The sequence below is a fragment of the Pelodiscus sinensis genome, chromosome 23, assembly GCF_049634645.1.
Source record: "Pelodiscus sinensis isolate JC-2024 chromosome 23, ASM4963464v1, whole genome shotgun sequence".
In the NCBI taxonomy this organism is placed as follows: Eukaryota; Metazoa; Chordata; order Testudines; family Trionychidae; genus Pelodiscus; species Pelodiscus sinensis.
This window is the reverse complement of record NC_134733.1, coordinates 20565999-20573748: the sequence shown is the minus strand read 5'-3', so window position 1 is coordinate 20573748 and position 7750 is coordinate 20565999.

Here is a 7750-nt window from a genome sequence, read left to right as displayed (position 1 = left end):
GCTGCCCCGCTCTGCCGATCAGCTGTTTGTCGGCAGATCGGGGCAGTCTGGACGCGCCGCGCCGACAAAGAAGCCTTTCTTGATCGGCACAGGTAAACCTGGTTTCATGAGGCATACCTGTGCCAATCAAGAAAGGCTTCTTTGTCGGCGCGGCGCGTCCAGACTGCCCCGATCTGCCGACAAACAGCTGATCGGCAGAGCAGGGCAGCCATTTAAATTTAAATGAAGCCGCGATTATTTTAATTGCGGCTTCATTTCCCTCTGCCGATCAGCCTAATCTACATGCCTCCGTCGACGGAGGCATGTAGTTTAGACGTACCCTAGATGGCTTGAAAGAGGAGCAGCGGCCATCTACTCCTTCCCCTCCGGAAGTCTTCCAAGTGTGGCCAACTGCAGTGCTCCACCCTCTGGAATCTTTCCCGCCCTTCTCCAGTGCCTTCATCTTCAGGAGGTCATGGGCTAGCGTAGGTCTGCCGAACTGGGGGAGTGGGAAACAAAAGGGGCAGTTGCCCCCAGGCCTGGCAATACAAAACAGCCTGGAACTTCTTGCTGCCAACACCATTACTGCACTCTGGGCGGCTAAGACAGCTGCTCGGGGAAGGCGCACGGCATTCTGGGAGATGCTGAAGGCTGCCTAGCTCCTGCCCCACCTTGTCTGCACAAGACCCTGTCCCTTCCGGAGGGTTAGAGCAGGATCTCCTGCTTTTTCCCGGAGCCCAGCGAAGCTGTAGGCCAGTCCCTGCTCCCCTTCCCCCCCTCTTTGTGGCCCGTCTACCGTCTTCTTTCATGCTCTGCAGCAGGAGATGCTGATCTGGTCCAGCGGCTGCTTAGCAAAGTCTTTAGTCCAGTTTAAAAAGAGCCAAACCCTTCCAAGTGAAACCCACAGCCAGTTTTTCACAGTCAAATTCCACACCCCCGAGGAAAGGGAGGGCCTGACAGCACCACAAGTGAAGGGGGCAGCTATACATAAAGCTAGCGGTGCAGAGTCATAGCTGTGCTCTGGCTTCCTTTCCCATTCAATAGGTGTTGTGTCCTCACTGTCTCATGTTTCTTTGTGGACCTGCCTGATGTTGAGAGGACTGACTTGTAGGGAAAGATTTGTAGGCCCCATTCCTCTTCACTCACCAGAAGCACCTCCCAGCCACAGCCAGGAAACCAACCCAAATTAATTTAATTTAATTTTTTAATGTATGTTTATATTATGTTTTAAAAATTTTGTAAACCACCTCAAATATAAAATTTATATTTTAAATAGAGAGGCGGGGCAAAAATATTTGAAAGAAAGCAAGCAGGCAGCGGGCCTAGAACATGAATACATGTCTCCTATAGCTCACAGCGTGTGTGTTGGTATCCAAGGCTGGGATAAGGCAGAGGACTTGGGAAAGTATAACTAACTCCTAGATGGCCTTTCCCCTCCCAGCTTCCCTCTGGTTCATTGTGCAGCCCAGAATCAGGGCCAAATTCCCTCTCTCCCCTGACACTGTGTCAGCCCAATGATCCAACATGTCCAGCCGGCCCTGCATCACAGAGCCCTTCAGAGAGAATCCAGACACTGCCTGACAGAAAGAGGAGGGTTATGTGTCCCTATCTGTCTTAGGCATCCAGCACATCCATGTTTGAAGGGAGAAAAAAACTCTCTTTCAAGAGCCAAGGCACTGAAAAAAACAAAAAAAGCAAGTTTCCAGGATGTGAGTCAGAAAGTCCTAGAAGAGTTGCTCTTGAAGGACTAATGATAACGGAAGGGAAAGTTTAGCATTGAGCTAGCTGCTGAGATAAGGCCTAGGTAGACACGTATGCGTCCTGTCTGTTAGAAAGGGAATGAGAGCCATGCACACTCCCTCCAAAGCACGTTTGTGCCTGGAGTCCTTTCCCAGGAGGAGAGAGACACTTACAGAGAGTCCCACGGTGAGAATATCTGTACTGAGAGCGTGTCAGACCTGGCCAGGGAAAAAGAGAACAAAGCCAGCCAGATGCGATGGAAGTTTCTGGGCCAAATTCAGCAATGATGTGATAAGGGTAGTCAATTAACCGATAAGCAAAAGCTTATAGGTTAATGCTATAGACTACACACATTCCCCTCTCCTCCCCACTAACCAGTTCATTTTTTAGCAGACTGGCCAGCAGCCTGACTCAGTTCTGGCTTACGATGGATCCGGGATCTACCCTCCCTTGCGGCTCCTCATTCGAAGTGTATTAGGAACCAGGGAGGTGGGCAGCCTGGCTCAGTTCTGGCTTACACCAGGACTGGGAGCTCAGACCCACCCTAGACAGGGGCTGCTGCTGTGCTGCCGCCTCTTTATCAGAGGCATTAGCACGGGGCGACAGGCAGCCAGTCTGCGAGGGGAGCTGGTTTTTAAACTGGCTTCCCTCGCAGACCAGCTCCCACCTGGCACCCTGCGCTGCTGCCTCTGATGCCGAGGCAGCAGTGCAGAGCAACAGGGGGCTCCTCGGGAGCGGGGCCGGAGCGTACTCCGGGGACTATAGAATAGTTGAGTAACTGATAAGAATTCATGAGGTCAATCGACTATTCAAGTAACCGATATTTAACCTCCCTAGCTACGTTGTGAGGAACACAACGGGCGGGTGATGGCAATTCGTGTGTGGAAGTGGCTAAGTAGCGTGGTGCGCTGATTTGGTAATCCGTGGGGATGCAAAAGGAGGGTGACTTCCATGCCAAGGGTGGGGGGGTTGCAGCAGACACATTAAAGACCAGAGGGTGGAAGATAAAGCACCCTCCCCCCCTATACGCGCACACACTGAGACCAGCATCTCCAGGGCATGCTCGGGTACACATGCAGCCATGCTGGATGCAGGAACGAACCCCTTGTGCTTTGCTCCCACTGGGAGCAGGCCTGAGTTTGGTTCCAAAAAAAGGGCTTTTTCCTGACTGACGGACTGATATTCAAATATGCTCCTGCCCCCAGAGCTGTCAGTCACAGTGGGATCTATGTCCTAGTGCCCTTCACCCCTTCCACATGGAGCAAGGGACTTCACACCAATTGCTCTGCAGAGACAAAAGGCCACAGGGCCCCTTTCAGTCACTCCCTGGGTCTGACCATGGCGGCAACACCTGAAATGCTGATCCAGTTTTAATTTGCCTTTGATCAGGTCTGAGCCCGCAAACCCAGCTGGCCTGGGACCAGCAACAATAAAAAGCGACTGCTCCTCGGAGTGAGGGAGTGAGGGTGACTTGCGCCAATACGGATTGGCGGAATTCGGCCCCTACTTCTCAGGCCTCTTCCGGGGGCAGAAGGAAGTCAGTAGTCAGTTGGGCAGGAAATGCTGATTTCCACAGCACCCCGTCCTCTCTGGCGCCGTGCGGTACTGGTCAATGTAGGGCTTTCGGCCAACAAGGCCGAACCGCACAGGTGGCAGGTAACAGAGGCAAGGGAGGGCCTTGCCTTCTCAACAGTGCCCACGCTCTGAGGCGGCCGCTCGGAAGGGCTGGGGCATGGCATGGCAGCTGCCTCAGGTGCTCTGGCCACTGGGGAAGGCTAGGGGCCACAACACCCACTGTGAAGGACACAAAGGACACACAGTGATCTGGGGTAGGGGCTGGGCTTGGCTCCTCAGGGAGAGGGGAAGGTTGAAGGGGGGCACTTCAAGAAGGAGAGGGCTGGGGCTTCCCTTCCCCAGCTAGGCCATCACCCTGATTGACTCTCTGCTCCATGGGCTGAGGGTGCACTATAGCCTGCCCTAGTATCCAGAGGGAGAGCATGCAAGCAGCTTACCACAAGGTGACGTTTAAATTAATGGAGATTGCCTATCTCCTAGAATGGACCTTGAAAGATCATCGAGTCCAGTCCCCTGCCCCAAATGGCCTCTGCAGGGATTGAACTCATCACCCTGGGTGTAGCAGGCCAATGCTCAACCCACTGAGCTATCCCTCCCCCTCCTATGCAGAAGTGCAGGCCCGAAACCTGGGCAGAGGCCACAGGAACATTTTTTAAATGGGGAGGGGGAATGCTGATCCCCCTTAGCTCGATCCATCCGCACCCCCAGCTGAGGCCAGGAACAAAGCCCCAGCTTGCGAGGTGGCTAGTGGGGACCCCGGGCATGGGGCCAGCAGCAGAGGTCTTTGGCGTATGGGGTGGCAGCTGGGAATCCAGTATGTGGGGCAGAGCAGAGGCCACCAGTGTGCGGAGCTGCAACCGGGGCCACAGGATGTGGGGCCAGCAGGAGAGGGCCCCGACATGTGGGGCTCAAACCAGGACCCAGCATGCCGTGCTGGCAGCAGAGCTCCTGGCATGCAGGGCTGCAGCCTGGAACATGGCGCGTGGGGCTGGCAGCAGAGCCAGTGCATGGGGCCGGGAGCTGGGACCTTGGGAGCTAGGCCGGGAGTCTGGGGGTGCCACAGCATCCCCATTCCCCACACCCAGAGTTCCTGTGCCTATGAGCCTGAGTGCCACTCTCATCTCACTTAACCCGCGGGAGCTGAGAAACACAGAGGCTTTGTGATGGCCGCTGACGTTCCCTCCACGTGCACGATTTAAGCAGCCTAAGCCAGGTGGGGCTTCAGCTCTGGATACCCGGCTCCCTGAACCAGTGCAAGTCCTCGTGCCACCACCTAGCCCTCTGACCCAGGGAAGAAAGACCAGGCCTTGAGCCGTCCCGGCACCAAATTCCAACCTCAGTCACACCAGCGTGGCTCTATTGACGCTGCGGCGTTACGGTGATTTATACGCATGTAACCGAGAGTGGAAACTGGCCTGGAGTACAAGTGCAAGCTGAGGGAAAAGACAACCTCCCTTAAGCCGTCGCTCTGCATTGGACAGCCCCAGATTCAATTAAGCGCCGTCTTCCTACATCTCCTGCTAAATAAAAGGTTCAGTCTTTGTGCTAGGCATGCCTGAAAAAAACATCAAATCAAATCAGGAGGTTTGGCAGGACTTGGGCATTCTTGCTACTAAATAGTCCTTTTGCTTGATGCAAAATTTCAATATATTAAAGAGAAAGGAGAGCTTCTTTGACCGGGGTCCAAAGGTTTAGGACTGTTGAATGTGAGTTTTTGCCCATATTTACATGTGGAGTGGAACACAGCCATCCAACCACAAAATGTTCCCAAAGCAAACATCCAAAACCTGGTCTTTGGCAAGAAACATTGACAGATTCTCCTGAAACCAGTCATTCACAGAAAGCCAAAACAACAGAATACCACTGGTGCAAAGTACACAGGGTTGTTTTCTTACCTCCTGGGACGAGGCCATTGAAAGCGATAGGAGGCAGCCACTGGCAAAACAAAATGTGGGCTCGTTTTGTTACTTGGGTGGGGGGGGAGCAGTGTTATTTCAGATGGGTGGAAGAGCAGCACGCTAACAACACACTAAAAAGGCAAACTTACATTGACCCGTCACACTTAATGCCTGCCACCGACCCAAACGACTCTGCAAAATCAGGAGCAACTCAGCAAAGGGAAAATGAGCAGTGACATAAAGGCCATGCTGCAAAGAGTGTGACTAGGATGTAGCAGCCCTGTTAGTTAGTGATGTGGGACTCTGAAAACATGGGGTGGCTTGCTGTGTGGAGGTAATTTCAGTGTTCACCCTAAGCTTACACAATGGCCAGCACACATGAGGAAGAAGGCAACAAGTCATTTCCGTAACTTCTCTATCATTTTTGGAACTCAGAGAATATCATAGGAAATGGTTAGGGTTACCATATTTGAACTTGCAAATATATATATATAAAATGTGTTATATGCTATATAACACGGGTGTCCTTTCTTTTGGAAGTTCAGATATAGTAATCCTAAAATTGTACCCCTGCTATAAAGTGTTCAAAACGCCTCTCGAAAGGCTGCATTCTTTATGCTTTATAGATATTTGGGGTGATTTCCTTTGAATCCTACATGTCTGTAGAACACTAATGGCTTCATTCCTTTTAAATTCGCCAGAACTTTTCCATAAGGAACAGGGCCGGCCCACAACATTTTGGCTCCTGAGGCCGGGAGCTCAAATGATGTCCCCATGCCCCCTCACTTGGGCCAAAACTTTGAAAGGTCTCAATTCTGCCTCCTTCCTGGTCTATTCCTCTCATGGGACTGCTCTGCTATCTACATCTGCACCAGCAGCAGACACAGTTTTCTACACTCTGGGTCCTAGTGGCGCTCCCCCACAGTCTGGCATCTGGGGCGGCCCCCTCAGTTCGCCTTATGGTAGGTCCAGCCCTGATAAGGAACAGTCACTCTGGTCTTTGTTTTGCTGCTATTTTTCACAAAGTGAATCCCCTCTACTCCTCCACCTCTCTCACTCTCACACAGGCACACCCTGGCAATCCTGCATGGCTCCCTTATTTCAGTATCCTCCTGGTATAATCTGATCTGCATTCAGATTTCCATGTCAGCCAGCTGCCAGATTCCCTGAAGAGGACACAGAGTGGGGTGCAAGATATACTTCTTTGTGCCATCAAAGCCCCTTCTACTTCCAAGAGGGCACTCACCTCAAGTAGTGTTGTTCATGGTACATCCAAAAAGGAAGTAGCTCTCACTGGAAACTCCAGGGGTCAAACCTACTTTGGGGGAAGTATTGAATCAGTACTCTCTCTGACCACACCCTTTCACAACCAGTCCTCCTGCCCAGATATAGTGGTACACTGGTCATGGCAATGATGGCTTGCAATATATTATTCAGCCACTAGAGGTCTCTGACTTCCATGGAAGGGGTTAACATAGAAGAGAAAGCTGGAACTCAAGCTGTGCAGAAGCCTGTTTGTTCAGGCCTTTAAAAAGTGTCTCCAGTTTAAAACAGACTGTTATTCCAGGTATAATGGCAGCCCTCCCCTCTGTCTGCCAAACGAGGATGTGGCCAGTATATGCTAGAGCCTGCTTCCTGGTGGACTTTAAACATCTGGGCATTCTGCTTGACTGCAGACTGGCATAACAAGCCAGTGACTATAGCTCTGGGAGTGCTGTAGCTCACTCCATACCTGCCTTTTCACATTTGGTCTCTAGGCCTGTTTCTTCTGAGGCTCTGATAAGTTCTTGACTGCTGACTATCCAAGCAGTGGAAACATTTCACCATGATATTTTCTTTCCTCTCCCTGTAAACACCTCCCCGCTGGCTGAATGACCCCCCATCCCCACCAAATTCTTGCTATTATTCCTGTGCATCAACACCTTGTCATACAAGCGACGTTGATCACTTGCAGAATGGGCCAACAATCCCCCCATGAATTTGCTCTGCTTGGGAATATTGAAATCAGATGGCCAATACTTTCCTAAATTAGTTCAGGCTTGAGGGATCGCTCACTCACAGAAGGAACAGTGTTGCAAAGGGATTTCTGTAGGCCCCGCTATTTATGGTAAACACCCACAACTTTGTTAAAGTAACATTAACACTCTGTCAGAAACCCACAATAGCAAGGACATGTTGAAGTCAAGGCAGCCACAACTCTCCTGGGGTATATCTAAACTGCACAGCTATTTTGGGATACTAGAGGTATCCCAAAATAGCTACCCCACGTCTTCACAAGCCACCAGTTATTTCAAAATATTTTTCAAAATAACGGGCACGCTATTTCGGCATCCCAGTAACCCTCATTGGAAATGTCTGGAAATAGCACATTATTTTGAAATTTGGCACTGTGTAGAGGCACCAAATTTGGAAATACTCTATTTTGAAATTCAGTTGAAATAAACCTGAGGACTGCTTATGACCTGAAAGCAAAGGCCCATATGTACTTACTTGGATGAGAAGGGTGGAGAAGAAATTTGAGGTGCTTCCATTCGGTTAATTCTGAATGCACTTGTCTT